Below are 19,501 nucleotides of genomic sequence, written 5' to 3'. Positions count from 1 at the left end.
GTGTCTCTGCCTCTCAGTCTCTCTCTCTTTCTCTGAATAAATAAATCTTTAAAAAAAAAAAAAAGAAACCAGTTTTCAGATCATATATATGCGAATCTTCTTCATCACTCAGATATTTTTGTTTCATTCAAATTTCCTTGTATTTTACTGGAACTGTACTTTTGTTGTATATTTATCACACAGCCTTTTTCTGCTTATAATAAAATGTTCTCTACATTTTTAAATACATTTTTAGACTCTTTCAAAGCGAAATAACCAAACTTAAAAGAGTTCAGGGATTTGGTAATTTTGTTTCTGTTTTTGTAAACCTTTGCTAACATCATTTATAGCAAGCAATAAAGATCAAGATTTGCTCTTTATTTGAGGACCTTCTGGTTTTTTCTTAGCTCTACTAACATTTCATAACTTGCCTAAATTAAATCTAATTGCCTTAACAGCATTTCATTGGAAATCCCATTCTATAGCTGATCAGATTTGGTATGTTTTTCATCAAGACGTACTGCCTTCAGGCAATACAATATAATATATTGAAAACAATGTATATAATCTTTGGGTTGTTCCAAGGAATGACAAAGCTATCATCAGAGCTGAAGCTATATGCGTCATTGTTAAAATTCAAACTACTGTTTACAGAACGCTTCTGTATTTCCAGCTAAACTTCCGGATTGTATACCTTTTTCTTTTTAGCATCATTATCACAGGCTTATTACCCTTAACAATCTTTTAAATCAGTGGCTAAAATTTAAAGCTGTGTCTTCAGATAAGGCAAAACCTGTATTTTTCACAACAGGTGTAAAACAAATAAAATACTCAAATTCAAGTTTCTTGTTTTCACCTGATAGTTTAACAATGAGTATCATAAATGTGAGTCGTGTAACGTGATTTTCAACTCTGCTACAACCTAGTTGAATTGAATACTATTAGCTTTTTTAAAACCTATGCAATTTTTTATCATTTTATTATCCATTAATTTATAATCTCTTCTTAATCCTCCATCCTCATAAATAATCACTTGGGTTCAAATGTCTTTTTCATGTTTGAACATTCTAGCTGCAAATTTTTAAATCATTTACATAAAACCCAGACAATTTTCCATTGTTTTCTATAAAAACTATATTATTAGTGCCATGAAAAGTTTCATTTTGTTTGGCTAAATTTGGGGCACATGATATTTTTTTAAAGATGTATATACTTATTTGAGAGAGAGCCCATGAGCAGCAAAGAGGGGCAGAGGAGGAGAGGGGAAGCAGATTCCCAATTGAGCGTGAAGCTGGATGCGAGGCTGGATCCCAGGACTCTGAGATCATGACCTGAGTGGAAATCAAGAGTCAGCCGACTGAGCACCACGGTGCCCCATAATACTTGTAATAATATCAGCCAATGTTCTGTCTTTTCATTTACCTGTTTTTGTTGACTACTCTTGTTTTCTGATTATTCATCTCTTTTTTCCCCCCTTAAACAATTGTGTGCCTTTTTGTTGTATAAGTGACTTTCCTCTTCTGGACCCAAATACCTTCTTTAACTAAAGATGATCTTCAAGATTGATTGTAACTGGTACAGAATTAACCAACTACTGTCTTAGAGCCTAGGATATAAAAGTTGGTTTCTGCAATTGCTTTCTCCAAATGAAAGGATTTGGGTGTAAAATGAATATTACATTTTCTGCCATGTTCTTCCAGGATTTGCATCATTCATTTGGTTGGGACATGTGTTTTAAGGAAACATTCTCCTGCTGTGAGAGGGAACATTTTCCAGAATAAGCCTCCCACAAGCACAGCGAAGCCCCTATGATTTCTGATTTCCATATCATCATTCTCCTCCCACAGGGGAAATTTCTCGAATGCAATTTTCTTTGTGTCTCCTAGGCAGGCACAGATTGTATCTATGGCGTCTGAGTTGTAAATTTGATATGAATAATTCCCCTTTACATTCTCATTGTTTTGTTCACTAATTAAATCTTCAGCAAATAAATAATTTGTAAGGTCCTGTGTAAAAATATTAGATAGAATGGTCCAACCAAAACCTACTCACTTTTATTATTTCTGTACTTTTTAAGGGTTTAAGCAGATCACTTCTTTGGCAATTTTTCTTTTTAGCTTCTGACTTTTACGGTCCTATTTTATCACAACATTGACTGTATTTATTCTCAATGCTAAAAAGATTAATATAAAATGTAATTCCATTCAAATTTGCCTCATTTGAGCATATTTTATAAAAAATGTAAAAAAAGAAAAAGTAAAATTACATTCACATATATCTTAAGTGTATTTTAATAATAATTTTAATATTCAAAATATCTATTCACATTAAATGGCAAAAAACTATATGCAAAATTTTAAATAGTGATAACATTTTAATTTGATTTTCTGAAAAGGTAACTTGATTATATTTAGCATTTTTATAAAAATTAAGCATTCTTTATTTTTAAATTGCAATAAAGTATTGCAATTCCAGCATCTAAAGTCTACTTGCTAATGTAAAGAATGGGTGTTATCCTCATACATGTTATATCTAGATGTACATACATACAAAATTAAGTGTAATGTGAATTGTTTAGGTGGTAAATGGCAAATGTTCCTCAGCCATTGTCTATTTACAATTGTTATAAAGATCAGTATCATGTTAATTTCAGAATATCTCTACCAGAAATCAGAAATTGAAGAGAAACAAGAAAATGGATTCTTAGCACTTCTGGAAAATGATATTTGATATGAATCCATAGTATTCATGATATCTGAGATGAGTATTTTCACAAGTTAATCCATTTTTTCCCTGCTTTAGGGCTTCTGCCACTGAAATCCTCGGTGTGTTTAGAAGCAGTGGCCTTTCCTGGTGCTGGTGGCAACACAACCCCCCCCCCCCAACCTTCTTCACATCAGAACACAGCCACCTTTCATTCCAAGGGAATACCCCTAGGGACAAATGGAGAAGAATTTGCTGGAGGCTAAACAGTGTTAAGAAGGTGAAAGTCTAGAGTTGCGGGTCACATCATGCCAATACTAAGTGCCACACCACAGTGACATCTTTCTTTCTTTTTTTTTTTCTTTGTTTTTTAAAGATTTCATTTATTTATTCACAAAAGACACACAGAGAGAGGCAGAGATAGAGGCTGAGGGAGAAGCAGGCTCCCTGTGGGGAGCAAATTTGGAACTCAATCCCAAGACTGGGATCACGACCTGAGCCGAAGGCACACGCTAACCATTGAACCACCTAAATGCTCCAGTGACATCTTTCTGTGTATTTGTAACATGTGGGGGCTATTAGAGCTCTCCTGCAGGTGCAGGGGTATTAAGTTCTGCCCTGGCCCTGGTCCCACCTCCCTGATGAGAAAGACTTCCGTTCCTGGCCCCAGAAAATCTGTCCCCTGACTTCATCCCTCCATTACCTAACACATCATTCTTCAAGCCACCACAACTGGGAAGTCTATGGATCCACCTGAAAACCCTACCCATCTCCAGCCTGACACTCTCTACCCTGTTTTCTTTGCCTAGAGAATATTTTCTCTTCAATAATGCACAAGATATTGTCATTTCGAGGCTCACCTTGGACATTTCTGCCTGATGGCACTAGCCTGAGCACCACACACAGACTGACACCCAGACAAGCTAAAAGTATGGAAGCTCCTCCAACCAATTTTTTAAAAACATATTTACAAGTGGTAGAACAGAGGGCTTAATTGCTAGAAATCCGTAGTGCTATAATCTGGGTTGGCATTTCAGCTCTGACACACACAAGCTGTCAGGTTACTTATCCTTTCTGAACCTTAATATTCCCTTATGTGATACAGGAATAATAACACCTACCTCACAGCATGCTGTGGTAATATATACAATGACGTGTGTAAAGTACCTGACCCACAGGAAGCACTCCACAGCTATCTTCTTCATTATTTGTTTAACATTGGTTTCATGTTTAGGGACAACCTTATTTTACATTAATAAACGCATACCTCTTTCTTCAGGCTTGAGATATGATGTATATTGATAACAGGTCATTCCAAACCAAACAATTTATTGGGGGGAGCATATTACATCAGGCATTTTAAATTTGCATAATTAAGGCAATCATTTATATCTAGCAAATGTATTGAGCCAATTTGCCTCAGAATTGCAGCAACTGTAATGCTTGAGTCACCATCAAGCAGCTGTTCATGCTGGACTCAGGGTTAAAAGTACCATGCAAATAAAATGTTACATTCATGTGTATAGGAACCTTTGTGCGTATTGTGATTTATAATAAGAAATATACATAATAAGAAATATAAGAAATACATTAAAATATATATTTATTATAAGAAATATATAATAAGAAATATATATAGTAAGAAAAATATATTTATAATAAGAAATATATATATAAGTTTCTGACATAGTGATCTTAAAAACCCTTCGGATTTTGTAAGTGTTAAGTGCAATAAAAGTGTCTTTATATTTATATAACAAACCCCTTTCATCCACACCAAAGTTTACATTAATGAATTTGACTTTGAAAAAGCACCTAAGGGAACCAGCCATGTGATTGGAGGGTTGGACCTTTCAGCACCACCCCCAACTTCTGGAGCCAGGGAGAGGGGCTAGAGACTGAGTTTCATCATGAATGGCTAATGATTTAATCGATCTTACCTATGTAATGAAGCCACCATAAAACCCCAAAAGGACAGGATTTGGAGAGCTTCAGGTTGGTGAACACATGGAGAGTCGGGCATGGTAGCATTCTTGAAGAAGATGTAGAAGCTCTGTTCCCCTTCTCTATGCCTTATCCTATACATCTCTTCCATCTGGCTGTTCCTGAAATATATCCTTTTATAATAAGCCACAAATCTAGTAAGTAAAATACTTCTTTGAGTTCTATGAGCCACTCCAACAAATTAATCAAACCCAAGGAGTGGGTCATTAGAATCTGTATCTATAGCTAATAGGCCAGAAGCACAGGTGACAAACTGTCACAATTGGTATCTGTCACAATTGGTATCTGTCACAATTGCAAGTGGAGGAGAGGGGCAGTCTGTAGGACTAAGCCCTAAACTTGTGGAGTCTGACACTGTCTCCAGGTAGATAGTGCCAGAATTGAAGTGAGCTGTAGAACACCCAACTGGCACCAGAGAATTGGTGATGTGAGCAAAAAAATCCACACACTGGAGTCAGGAACAAAATTATAGTGAATAAAGTGGCATCACATTCCTGATGTGATCCACCAATGTCTGGATGCCCCCTAGAGACTGGCACTCAAATTGGCTCAGATGCCAGCCCCCCACTCTGCCTTTGCACCTGGTTTGTCTCATGGCCCCTACCATCTGTGGCCACTGTCCACAACCCTGTGGTTGGCATAGATCACGTCAGCACCCTCCAACAGCCCAGGCCCTTCTGGGACCCATCACGAAACCACTGTTTCTAGTGCCTCCCATCTGGGTGTGGTGTGGTTGGTGGTTGGTTTTTCCAGACCTACTCTAAAACCGCTAAGAACATATGCTTACAGCTCTGTCATATCAAAATACCTCAAACTTGCCTTCATGAAAAAGGAGACTCATTCCTTCATGTGTCCCCAGAGCAGGGATCTGCCTCCACAAGACACCAAATAGATCAGTCTCATCCATTCAATGAAGCAAAAACCAGTCAAACCAGTCTTTAGGCATCATGTGGACCAAGCACAAATACACTAGAAAACATGTGGTAGCCAAAAGCAAGGCAGTCTGCACGTTCGCCTAAGTGGTGGGTCCTGTTATACGCGCCTATTAACTGCGAGAGGACAGGGCAGGTGAAAGTTCTGGGTAGCCTGACTGGTAACCCCCTCAAAGTTATCATGGTTTTCAACCAAAGAAGCCCTTTAGAATTGTGAGAATCCTCCTACAGTAAGAAAAGATTCTCTCTGTGAGATCCCTTAGGAAACAATGGTCAATTCCTTCATGTTTGTCTAAGGCCTATAAGGAGATTTTTGTTTGATATTTTATAATGAAAGGATAGTAGATAAAAACATGTTTTCTGATATGCTAATATGCAAACCCTGAACAGCCAGGAGCATCATCTTAGACAATTTTCCCCCTACCTTCTAACTACTGAAAGGAAGTCCTAATTCCTGTCGTCATTTTTTTTAAGATTTATTATTTTTTATAGATTTTATTTATCTATTCATGAAAGACACAGAGACCTAGACAGGAGAAGCAGGCTCTTCACAGGGAGCCTGATATGGGGCTCAATCCCCAGACCGGGATCACTCCCTGAGCCAAAGGCAGATGCTCAACTGCTGAGCCACCCAGGCATCTCAAATTCCTATGGTCTTATTGTCCATCAGTGGCTTTGTCTTTTGTCCTTCTCTCTGCTTCCCCAGCTTGGTACTATGCATCACTTCTCCTAATGATAGATCTGGTTTGATAAATGTTCATGTTTTTCTTTGAAAAAATAATTACACTTCCCCTCATTGTGTGTTTATATGTATATATACAAACAAGATTTGAGTACAACTTGTCAATATTTCCACTGCCATTCTTGTGTACTGTTTTTTAAGTTATTATATTCCAAGAGGAAATACTATCCCTAATCATAAACCGACCATACACTCAACTTATTCCTCCCATTTTTATATTACAGGATTTTGAACAAGTGACTGTTAATTTTCTTCTTAAAAAAAATTGTATCTAGCTTGAGTATTGTCTTCTAAATCTCTATATTCTAAACCACATCCGAACACTTACCATGAACATTATATATATTCCCTCTCTGGTTTTTGAGTATCTCTTTGATAAAGAAAATCTTACCAGAAATACAAAGTAATATGACCACAATGTTTAAATCTGCTGATTTGGAGCTAGCATGAAATTGCTATCCAAGCAGACTGTACAGATTGGGCCTCAATCTTCTCATATTTAAAGTGGTCAGATTCATTATAATTTAAAGATAGTCTCTAAGGTCTTCTCCTGATCAAACTTTCCTTTATTCTGAGTCACTCTCATGGGGCAAAGGCAGCAGGAATCTGCCTGCTAAGCGGGAAGAAATGGAGAACAGAGGGGTCATTGAAATAAGAGAGGGTACTACAAATGTAGCAAAAGGGAAGCTGTCCAGCCCAGGGTGATGACCAGCTGGGGAAAGGAACTGCTCCCTATCCGTTCACTCCTCACAGCCACAAATATCACTGCATGTGCACAAACCACACACACACACACACACACACACACACCCCATAAGCACCCACACAAAGAGTTGGCTATGACCCCTCCTCCTTAGTTTCCATTCTCAAGTCTGGATTTGGAAATTGCTGAATGAATGAGAAAACAGAAATGGGCTTTGTATGGAGGCCTCTCAGGATCTCACAAGATGTCTTTTTAGGCCTGGACTGGTTTTCTGCTGTGCATGAGGAGGAAGGGCTGGGTGGCACCTGGGGATGGAGGGGGGCGGGTCAAGGTGGGGAGGACTGCAGAGGGTGGAGAGCTGGCAAGTACACCCAGGACCCCTGAGTCTGAAGGGTCTGCTGGACTTTGCACTAGACTGAGATGCGCTTTACCTAAACTCAGCCATTCGGAACCCAAAGAGATGTTGCTGCCTGGACTGGCCCGAGCTGACCACGGCTGTGTGAGCGGTAAGGGCTCTGTGTGCAAGGGTAGAAGGAGACAGCTCGGCCCCAGCCCGGCGCCGTAGCCACAAACATCCCGCAAATGACCGTTTCAATGAGAGCTTTTTAACACTTGGGTTCTCGAACCTTAAGAAATTCTCCACCCTACAATTTCTAAAAGTAGATCTCATTCGGGCATTTTATAGAAGGTCAGTAAGTTCTGCCACCTACATCAGAGACACACAGCTTTTCTTCTCTCCTCTTCCTTTTGAAATGATATCCAAACCCCAGTGGTTTCACTGCCTGGGAGAATGCTGTGCCACACGCAACATCTGTAAGCAGTTAATTCTCAAAATGGGAGACGGTCACCACAGATGCAGACCTTTTAAAAATAAACACTAGCAAAATATTACACTGGCAAAACTGAAAGCCCAGAATCCATGTGAGTGGGTGGGAGGTAGCTGGTGCCAGGACAGGATCCAGTCTGTGCAGATCAAAGCCGCATCCTAGCCTGCCTGGCTGCACAAAAGCAAAAGAATTGGAAGTAGAGAACTGCAGGGCAGAGAGGGGCCTTTTGAGGGGTATTGCAGCCCTCGAACAGTTTGGGAAATCAAAGCCGGGGGCAGGAAGTAAGTGCTGATCTGTGTTGAGACTGGAACCCAGGCCAAGAGTTTCGTGCTCCATCATAACCCTCATTTTTATTTGAATAGTTCAGCTTTTTCTCTTTGAAGGGGGAAAATAAAAGTCCTCTAACTTTGAGCGATTGCCTTTAACCCCTACTTGGGGCCCATTTGGGTTGTTGGGGGACTCTCATCCTGGCCTCCTAAGAATGGGTGCTTCCTACCCACCATATACACCCCTCGCAATGCCCTACAACAAGACTGGCAAGTGATGAGAAGCCAGCACCCTGCAAAAGCCAAGATGGGGTGCAAGCACTCCACAGTGAGCAGCTGCTTCCTACTCACCTCACAGAATCAAACAGCTAAGTTTGTAGATCCGAATGAAGCGGCTAAGCTTGTAGATCCGGTGCCCCAAGACAAAAAAGGCCAGATGGTTGTGACCAGCAGCTAGTCAGGAGGAATTTGGGGCAGGATAACCTGGAGATCCAACTGCACCCACATCCTACCAAAGCCACTCCTCTCTTCCCCCAACAGAAAGATGGTGTCCCCGACAGAGAGTAAAAGGAGGCACAGAGCTGATCCCCAACACGGAGGCTGGCACAGACTAGGCGTTCAGGACATTGTAGTTATTTCAGATTGAATTTAAGTGTAGGAAATTTGAGAGACAAATGGCACATTGAAGCAAATGTATCTCTCCAGCCCAGATGAGCACCTGCACAGTGCTAACTTGCCCATTTCATCAGTGGTTAAAGCCTGATTACTAGTTTATCCATCTTTTGCAGGGAGGTTTCAAAAGACAAAAGTTGACTTCAAAAGAAAAAATATGGGGACTAGGTTTTTTAAAAGGATAAAAGGAAACAATTGTGGACAGTGGGGGCTTTGGGGGAAGAGTTCTGGACCTGGGGAGGGGAGAATGGGAAGCCCTCCAAGCTGGGACTGGGGAGGAGATCCCGGCCACGGTGGCCACCAGGGGGCACCGCTGCCCCGTCAAAGGCCCTGGGACCGGCAGAGACTTCAGGGGAGGCTTTTCAGAAACTGAAGGGGGCTTGGCTCCCTCTCTGACTACACTCCAACCCCCAGACTCTTCCTTAAGGCTTTGAGTTCTCTCCTCTTTGTCCCCTGAGAGTTGTCTGAGAAGACTCCGAGGGACCCCTTCTCTGTGAGCCTTTTACAGTGAGCAACAATGGCCAGGCCAGGAAGCCATGGGACTAATGGAGGCACTGGGTGCTAGTGAAGAGACCTCCCGGCTTGGTGCCCCAATTTTGTTCTCCGTGTTTGAGGCCAGGCTCCCACGGAGGTGGGAGCAGGAAGGCATCTCTGCCCACAGTTGCTCATGGGGTTAGCACATGCAGAAGACCTGGCTGGCAGCTGAGGTCCAACTTGCATGCTCTGGGGCTCTGTTTTCCCAGCAACTCCAGGAAGGAAGTGCTCGCCCTGGCTCTCCTTGTCAAACAGCAAGTTCAGAGAGGACTGAAGAGGTAAGCCAGAGTGTCAGGAGTCCACTTACAGGGAACCCCGGAGGGGAGGCTGAGGGACAACCTGTGGCCAGCAGTAGCTGGGCCTTGCACTACGGAGCACAGAATCAAGCCTGGGCATTGCATGTCCCTAGGGCCATTTGCAGCCACCCTTGTTCCCCTCTGTCTGAGGCCCAGCACCTGTTGTCTAGAATCAGCTCTTACTCGCCTCTGGGCAGACACCCTGACAAATTCTATACCCCCCTTGGCTTCTCCATTTTCAGTTCTGCTCCTCAAACACCAAAAGCTTCCATCACTACAACCTTCCTCATATTACCTCTTCCAAGATTATGGCTTAGTAGATATTAGTTACAGTTAAGGCCCAATGATGTCTCTCAAGATTTCAAGGAGACCTGTGTCTTCCAAGACTAAATCACATCTCAGGATGATTTCTCCACAAACCCAGACATTCTTTCAAAAGGCATTTATTGATCTGCTCTTGCTTTTCTAGGGGCATGAAAGAGGTGGGCCTAAGGAACCGAGTGTGTTGGGACTCTGGGCTACTTATTCAGCCTTGGAGGACTCTTCGGTGAGGACACTAAGCCATGCAAGGCAAGCCCAGGAGTGATTCTTGCAGGTGACAAAGAGGGCCTGGCCCTGCTGAGACAAAAGGAGACACCAGCAGAGTCTAGGTACCAGTAGGACCCCTGGCTGTCCATCCCCAACGGAACCCTGCCCAGCATGCTGCTGAGCCCTGGGGAGGCCCCAAGCCTCAAGGAAAGTGGGCAGGATATGGAATACTAGACAAGACTTTGGTCAGATTGTGGATTTGGGAATCTACTGCTGACGCCAGTGGGGGGTGGGGATGCATAGGAAATTCTGGAAGTTGCAGGCTGCCGGGGCTGCCCGGCTGACTGACACACCCAGTCCTCATTTGGATTTGAGCAAAGGAAACTGAGAGCAGAAGGAAGGCACCCAGGAGCCTGCAAGTCGTGTCTAAGCCTCTGGATCCCACATCTGAAGAACACGACTTACTATCAGCTTTGAGTGGTGGTAGCACCGTCGCCTCTGAGGTTTAACCAAGGCACGATTGTTACTGATTGAAACCATGAGACCAAATTCCAGGCCCCTCATCCCTCCAGTGGCAGACTGAGGCTCCACATCCATTTCCTGCCTTGGTCAGAATTGGCTGCAGAATGGGACATGCCTGCCGGTGGCTCCTGGGGAGAGACTGAGGAGGATAAAGGCAGAGACGCAGGGGGATGCCAAAGAGAATGAAGCGTGGACCTGAGGAGCTGATGTTCCTCCCGCCCCATCCAGGCACGTGGTGAGGGAGGGCTAGGAGCTCACTGGCATAAGCCCACCTTGTGGCCATGATGCTCTGGGGACACTCCAGCTGCAATTCCCCACAGGAAGAGGGTCTGTGCTTTCACAGCCATTGCCCTGACTCCTGAAGATGGCTGGCTCCAAAGCTCACAGAAAATCAAAGATATGCAAGGTATAATTAGAGGGATCCTAGCAAATGTCAAGTTTAACCAAGGCCATCATATTTTATAATCAGGGCTCAGAAAGGTTAAGCAACCTCACAGAGCTGGATCTAGACAGCAATTCTTGACTCCTGACTTCTTTTCTGACACTAGACTCTTTCAGAAGGTCTCTAAAAGAGGTCAAGAAATAAGTAGTTCTGATCAAAGTATTAAAAAATCAGCTTCAGAATTATGATTGGTGAGCAGTCAATGTGGCCATTTATAAATAAACATGCCACCTTACTATTTCATGTAGCATGGTCCTTGGGCCATGCCTCATGGAGAGCCATTATGGACACCTTTCTGTTTCTTTCTCAGCCCCTCTTCTGGGAAATAAAGCTATATCCCTGCCACAGTGGGATGCTATGAGGTTGCCATGGTAGGAGATACATGCAATAATGTCCCACCAATCCTGAAACCACTTCTTCAGCTTACAATGATGAAGAACAAGGAAGTAGAATAGGCCCCCAAACAGCCAATGTAGATACCATAAAGTCCAGGTTCCAAAGGTCAAGCCACATGCTCACTCAGACTCATTCACTTTTTACTCTTGCTTTTTTTAAATTGTTTGAACAAGCTTGCCTTCCAGGATTTTGTTTGTTTGGGTTTGGTTTTGTCATTATTATTACTTTTTAAAAATCTATGGGATATTAGAAACAGCCAATGAATTAGAAGAAAGGTGCTCAACTGCTAGCAGTAAGCATACTGAGAATCGCAGACATGATTATTATTTGTGAGACAGAGGGTAGCAAAAACTCACAAATAGGAGGCCCAGAAGCATAAGTCATTTTAGTGTAGGACTAACTCGCCACATAAATTTCAAAAGACTTGAAGGTATTACTGTCTGCCTGAATCATTAAAAAAAAGAAGTTCCTCCACCCATCTTTTGATTCTAAGAATAATGGCCCAGCCTCACCAGTTCAAAGGATTTTTACTCCTATAAGACCATACATCGTGTCAACGTCAAGAATGAGACCCCGTTTCTTGGGAACCAGGACCTTGTGTTAGCATTTCCTCTTCAGACGCACTCCCACACACCCAACAGATGCACTCAGCATTTCTACCCTTTTAGCAGATAAGAAAATGACTGTAAATGAGCGCAAGGCTTCTTCAGAGATAGTGCATAGAAAAGTGCATGCAGGATATTGAAGGAATGTCTAAAACACTTGAGAACAAACCATTTCCAAGCTCCCATAAGCAGTTTTGAAGCTTCTATTTATCTACAAATAACTGACATGCTCCAGATAATCTTTCTTCCCTGTTTATGAAAAGAGGCTCTAAGAGCCCCTCTAGGCCACTGTTGAATGATTGAATGAATGGATGGATGGGTGGTAAATAAATAAACCTGGTGACATAACTGAAGTTATTTAAAAATAACAAATCCTCTTTCTTTAAGTATAGCCCAATGCAGACTCCCACTGGTTCACGAATTCCTCTCAAAGAATCTGTATCAGTAAGACCTGACTGTATTCATATTTATATGTTTTGGATCTTTTTTGCTGCTTGTATTCTAGAATAACATCCAACATTCATAAGGAAAGTCAAGGGTCCATCCATTTAGGCTTCTAAGTATCCAGATGGCTGGCATCAGTAGATGTAAGCATTGTGTATCCATTCATTCAACAAATATTTATTAAGTGTCTGCTCCATGCCTGGCTTTCTGCTAGGCCCTGAAAACCTCAAACTGAGCAAGATTGATTATTCAGTCAACTTCACAAAACCACATCATCTTGAAGCAGAAGGAAGAAAGCAACCATGCATATAACATGTTCTATGCCTAGAACTCTTTTAGGCACCTTCATATGATACCACTTTTTGTTTCAGGACAACCCTCAAAAGTAGGTATAACCATAAACAGGTGAAGAAACTGAGACTCAGAGGGGTCATGTAATTTGTTCAAGCCACATAGCTACCAAGAGTCAGAGAAGAAGGGCTGCCCATTGCTCTGCACAGCCCAATAGAAGGGCCTATGATGGGAGCCAGAGAGCAGAGTGAACTAATTCTGTCTCCCTTTGCTGCATCCCTTCAGGAAAGTGACAAACTCTTCTTAGTTTTCTCATCTATCTAATGGGATCATGATACCTCTCTCAGAACTCAGCTATGGGAATCAAAGGAAATAATAGATGTGGAGTCTCCTGGCTTTGGATCTGACACACATAGGTACTTTATTTTATGTTTATTACATGGGTGGGTCCATCTCTGAACCCTCTTATACTCTCACTTCCCATCCTCTGTGCCAGCGTCACCTGAGAGCAAGCACCCCACTCACTTCCAGAAGCTGGTAGCTCATGACTTACTGAAGCACTCCGTTCTGGAGTCGGAAGGCTTCACTTACCCGCATCCCCATGTGCACAGACCACAGAAGGGTGGAGAAGACAGGAGAAGACACAGACTTCCCTCCAGGAGGTAACAGTTTAGCTCTGGAGACAAGGTCTACAGGAAGCATTAGAGAAGGCTCAAGGTGCTTCATCTTAAAGAACAGAAATGGAAGGTGGTAGAGGCAAGGCAGGCTCTCTCTTTCTTCCTAGCCTCAACTCTGTGCATCTCAAGGGGGAGCTGAGTTGACTGACCCCCAGGCCAAATTTCCTGGATCAGGGGGCCAGGCCTCCCCCTCGGTCCTGATGTTCATGGAACTGACGCTTTGTTTTCTCCACCTCCCTCCACTGCCTGCCAAGTTCTTCTTTTGAGCTATTTTCTCAGGTGACTCCTAAGCCAGCCAGGTATCTCCTGGTCTTGTGAGAAACCAGTCTTACTCCAATGTTTTGAATCTAAACCACCATGAAAAAATAACAATAATTTAAAAAATTATTTTATGACGGTGTTAAATCAGAGCCAGAGAGAGCAACCCCCACAGCCCACCACTCTATCTATCCTGGAAGTGTTAAGTGTTAAAAGTTCAAGCTCTTGAATCTGGCCTTTTGGATTATATTCTAGCTCTATTGCTTATAACCAGCAAACTTGGACAAGTTAGCTAACCTCTTTAAGGCTTGATTTTCTCATCTGTAAAATAGTTCCCCACCCCCACCTTCAAGGGGGTTGTAGTAAAGAACAGAGGTCAGTAAACTATGGCCTGTAAGCCAAATCTAGCTCACTGTCTATCATTATGAAGGCCTATGAACTAAGAATGGTTTTTACATTTTAAATAATTGGAAAAAATCAAAAGAAGAATATTTTGTGATACATGAAAATTACATGAAATTCAAATTTCAGGGTCTATGAATAAAGTTTTATTGGAACATAGCCACAAACAGTTGTTTACATCTTGCTTATGGTTGCTTTTCTGCTACAACAGCAAAGTTGAATAGTTGCAAGAGACACATGACAGCTCATAAGCCTAAAATATTTACTATCTGGCTCTTACAGAAAATGTCTGCCAATCCCTGGTGAAGAAAGAACAAAAATGCCTGCAATAGTAAATACCTTAAAAATGTCAAGCTATCATTTTTCTCTTATTACCATCTAGCTCCCATTTGCCTTTGGAGACACGTTTCCAAGTGATTTCAACATTTTTCTACATTACTTTTTAAATTGCTGCATAATGTACATTCTCCTGTAGAATATATATGGTGGTAACTAGTTCTAACTGGCATTGTCAACACAGAAGCCATTGTCCTGACCTCACAGAAAGACGTTGAGAGAGAAAGACGATTCCCAACCTTCCAAATGTCATCCTCTGGACTTATCCTTGTTGGAATACACAGTGAAAAGCCTTAAAACAGAAGCAAATAATAAGTTTCCAGATTTCCTTGTATCAGAGAACACTGAATGGGAAAAATGCCTTAGGAATTCTCTGATCCAACTGCGCCTGTTTTACAAGTGAGGAATCTGACCCCACACTAAGTTAAAGGACTTAGCCCAGAGCAATCTACTCTCTTTGGCCACCCTCACCCCATATTGGTGCCTTTCTGGATTATGCTGTTCTCTGCCCTTCTTCCTGGTATGTGTGCAACCTTCCCCTTTGACTTTATATCCTTGGCTTAGATGACACATCCTATCATATGATGTGATCTTGAAAAACAGTTTATGTGCACGTCCTAGTTTATTAGATGTAATCATCACAAAAGCAAATCAAATCCATTTTTAAATTTTATTTTTTAATTAAAAAAATTAATATTTTATTTATTTATTCCTGAGAGACACACAGAGAGAGGCAGAGACATAGGCAGAAGGAGAAGCAGACTCCCCACAGGGAGCCCAATGGGGGACTCGATCCTAGGACACCGGGATCACACCTTGACCCAAAGGCAGACGCTCAACCACTGAGCCACCCAGGCATCCCAAATTTTTTTTTTCTTTTTTAAATTGAGGCAGGTATAATTGCTAGATAACATTATATTAGTCTCAGGTGTACAATATAATGATTTGATGTTTATGTGTATTGTGAAATGAGCATCACAATAAGTCTAGTTAACATCCATCACCATCCATGGTTACACTTTTTTTTTCTTGTGAGAACTTTTATGATTTACAAACATAAATAGCAATTTTCAAACATGCAGTAAGTACAGTATTATTAACTATAGTCACCATGCTGTATGTTACACCTACAAGACTTATTTATTTTATAACAGGAAGTTTGTATCTTTTGACCCTCTTCACCCATTTTACCCACCTCCCAACCCCCCTCAAATCCATTTTTTAAAACAAAGGAGCATCTACCCTGCCCAGGCTTGACATCCATTTTCGAGCAAATACAGGCCGTTTAATGCCCCTAATCAAGATCTGTCATGTTTAACCAACCTCCTCATGGGGTCCGGGCATCAGCTTCACTCAGCCGACCCTCCAGGCTCAAGAACAGGTGAGGAAAATGAGAAGGCCTTTCTTGGGGGCGGTGGGATTTGGCCCTCACAGCCTGCCATTCACACAGCAGGACAGAAAAGGCATTCACTTTTCTCCTCCGTGTCATGATACCAGCCGAAATTACCTTTAAATGAGGAAGAAAGTCATTATTTAATCAATAGGATTGCGTCAATTGAGGAAAATTTGTCTCCAGTGTAAACAAGCGGAACGTCTTTGCGCTCTATGAAAACAAGGTTAAATTACTTGCAGATCCGGCGACGAGAGACACGTAGGAAGTGAACCTGAAGCCTGACATATTCAAGGTCTGGGAACCGAAAATAATAGGAATTGTTCTGATTTTTCCAGTGGAATCCAGCAAGAGTTGGGCCCGCCTCTTTGTAGAACCAAGGATCCCTATGCCTTGTCCTTTCTTTTGAGGAGGAGGAGGAGAACAGGAAAAATAATGACAAAGAACAAACAAAGGTTAAATGCAAGGTGGGCAGCTGATCCCTCCGGAGCTGGCCACTGCCACTGACCTGCAGGGGGGCTGGTGTTGGGGAGAGAGTGCCATTAAAATGAGGCGTGATCACATCCGTCCAGGGCTTCCTGCTCACAGCCATTCCTTTGCTCCATGAATTCCATTCAGTGGATCGTATCAAAAATAAATTATTATAATGGTGGCTAATGTGTATTGAGTGTCCGTGCCAAGCATGCTGAGCCCTAGATGTGCCTTGTGTTCTTCAATATTCACAATAGCCCTTAGAAGGCAGCTGCTGTGAAACGGATCATGCTCATTTCACAGATAAGGAAGAGGGCAGTGGCCACTGGAGAATAGTGGGGGCAGTTCCACTCGGTTCTGACACCTGCTGTCCTAGCTGCCCAGTCCCAGGACTCTGTCCACAGTTGGGTACCCATCCCCATGCTGTCATTGGGATCCAGACAAACCAGATGTGCTCTCCAGAAGTCCCCACAGCCACAGAGAAAGGGAAACAGCATTTACTTTTGTTCAGGGAGTGGCTCAGCTCATTCTCAGTCTCTGGCTGAGGAATGCCTTGGCTGCTTCTCTCCCAGTCCTCCTTCCTCCCTGCCCCCCCCCCCCTGCCACACACACACACACACATCCATTTTGTCTCCTTTGACCACCTAAGAAGGAGCCTCGTGGTCAGTGTGATGTCTGTCAAGGCTAAAGGCAAATGGTGAAGTCTAAGGTCCCTGCTCCCTGACAGAACTTAGTAAGAATTTGACCTTCAGGTTCCTCTCACCTACTGAGGAGACTATGCCAGTCTCTGAATGAATTCCCTTCAGAACACAGGGAACTGTAACCAAATAATGTTAGCTCTGGACTTTCTAGAAGCCAGATTCCATCACACTTGTGTGATAAATTCTGGCTAATGGTTATTACCCGTATCTCCCCCCGTCCTCCCACCCACCCTTCACTCAGCTCCAATTTTGAAGTGTCCAGATATGTGGTTCGTAGCTGACCTTCCTTCCGTGACTGGATCTCTTACACGTCCATCAGGAAAATACAGTCACACCATTGCCGAGGCCCTGGGTCACCCTGACAGGAATCTGACAGGCCCTAGGCCAAGGTCTCTTGGCCTCATCTGGTGAGACTGTGGCATGCTGGCCTGCTGGTCGTGTGACGTTGTAGCCTCACCATGAGAACAAGAGGCTGGCTTGCTGAGAAGAGTTTCACATTAAAAAAAAAAAAAAAAGTGAAATGAGACATATTTGACCTGGAAAGAAATAGAAGAGCTCTCAGGTTGCCAAAGTGACGAATTAGACAGAGAGGCAGAGCAAATGGGAACTCCTGGGGAGTCAGTCAGAAGGAGCCCAGATGGAACAGTCTAGGCCGAGGTGGTGGGTGGAATGGAGACAGGATGATTTATCCAGGTTGGGTTGGGAGACCAGTCAGAGCACTCTGCAGAGCTAGACACAGTCCACCCTTTGTACCCTATTTATCTAACTCATCAATTTTATAGCCACATTACCTTCCGAGTGGGCAGGAAAGCAGATATTGGTGCCATCACAGGCCTGGCTGTGGTTTGCACAGCATAATGACAGATGCCAAAACAAGGGGGAGGGGAGAGGGCACTTGGGAGACCACAAAAGAGCCTTTATAATTATGCCTCTTCCTCTCTCAGGAGCCTGCCTCTCGCTCTCGCTCCCGCTCTCCCTCTCCCTCCCTGCCAGAGGTGCCAGGCTGGCTGCAGGGGTGCCGTCCTCCCGGATGCGGATGCGCTGGGCAGCTGCCTAGCACGCGTCTATTAATAACCGTGCATGGGCTTGAAGGCAGCTATTCCGGCCCGCCTCTCTTCTCCAGGCTAAATAGCGGCAATCCCTTTAACCTTTCTTCATGGGCCCGATTTTCCATCCCTTTAATCATCCCTGTCACTTTCTGCTGGATGGCCTCCACTCTCACCACATCCCTCCCCCAGGGTGGAGACTCTGAGCCAGCTGGAAGAATGGGCCTCTGGCCTCCTCCAGAGCTGCGCCTTTCCCCTTCCCTCCGCACAGCCCCCCCCCCTTCCAGGCTGAGTGACTGCCTTTCGGAACACAGGGAGCCCTTCCCTCCCCACGTGGATGTTCCCCTTGAGCAGACCATCACTGACATCCAAGAGTCTCCCCTGAGGGGCTCCCCTACAGTTCTCTGCCCTGGCCCCACCTCATCAAGACACCAGCCCACCCTGCAGACCCTGAGAACAGCCCCCCAGCCCCCCAGCTTCCCTGCCAAAACAGTTAAAAGCTTGCTTTAGAAATAATTTCTTAGGGGTGCCTGTGTGGCTCAGTGGTTGAGCATCTGCCTTTGGCTGGGGTAGTGATGCAGTTCTGAGTCCCCATTTGGGCTCCTCACAGAGAGCCTGCTTCTCCCTCTGCCTATGTCTCTGTCTCTGTCTCTGTCTCTGTGTCTCTCATGAATAAATAAAATCTTTTTTTTAAAAGAATTTTTTAAATCAAATGTCATTTTTATCATGTCCCTCCCCTACTTCAGAGCCCTCACTAGGTAGGTCCCTGTTGCTTTTTGATAACAGCACATGCAAACGTTTGCCAGATTCTGGGTCCAGAGTTCTCTCCTCACCTCCTTTCGGCCCAGGTACAGATCCTCATTCAAAAACTTTCCCTAAGAGTGCCTGGGTGTCTCAGTGGTTGAGCGTCTACCTTTGGCTCAGGTGGTAATCCCAGGGTCCTGGGATTGAGTCCCACATCGGGCTCCCTGCATGAAGCTTGCTTCTCCCTCTGCCTATGTCTCTGTCTCTCTCTGTGTCTGTCATGAATAAATAAATAAAATCTTAAAAAAAATAAAAATAAAAAAGCTTTCCCTAGTTAGTCTTCTCACTCTGGCTACTCCTTTACCAGCCACCCATCCCCACAAAGTCTTTTTAGATACTGTTTTCGGTATGTGTGTGTGTGTATGTGTGTGTGTGTGTGTGTGTATATATATATATACAAGTGCCACTCTGCAGCTCCCAGATGGGTAGGCATTCCTTCAGACCTGTGCCTGCATCCCCTCTAACCACCACAATACCCAGCTGTATGTCACACCTTACAAATTTCTTCAATTCATCTTCAAGATGGCTGT

The 19,501-nt window shown here is 43.4% G+C and overlaps 2 long non-coding RNA genes across 2 annotated transcripts in view; both read right to left on the bottom strand.

Annotated features, from left to right (window-relative positions):
* The window catches only part of LOC140601463 (uncharacterized), a 660,248-nt gene extending 655,331 nt beyond the window's left edge, over positions 1-4,917 (bottom strand). The window contains exon 1 of the long non-coding RNA XR_012004466.1: positions 4,623-4,917. This is a non-coding gene — a long non-coding RNA (uncharacterized lncRNA). The remainder of the gene's footprint in view (positions 1-4,622) is intronic.
* A 10,593-nt stretch (positions 4,918-15,510) lies between these two features.
* LOC140601461 (uncharacterized) lies at positions 15,511-18,155 on the bottom strand. Its single transcript, XR_012004450.1, has 3 exons — positions 17,404-18,155; positions 16,186-16,351; positions 15,511-16,066 (listed from the first exon to the last, which is right to left on the bottom strand). It is a non-coding gene; the product is annotated as an uncharacterized lncRNA (long non-coding RNA).
* Positions 18,156-19,501: the final 1,346 nt, after the last annotated feature.

This window comes from Canis lupus, chromosome 12, assembly GCF_048164855.1.
Source record: "Canis lupus baileyi chromosome 12, mCanLup2.hap1, whole genome shotgun sequence".
NCBI classification, from domain to species: Eukaryota; Metazoa; Chordata; class Mammalia; order Carnivora; family Canidae; genus Canis; species Canis lupus.
The sequence above is the reverse complement of the archived record's forward strand: the minus strand, read 5'-3'. Positions and strand labels throughout refer to the sequence as shown.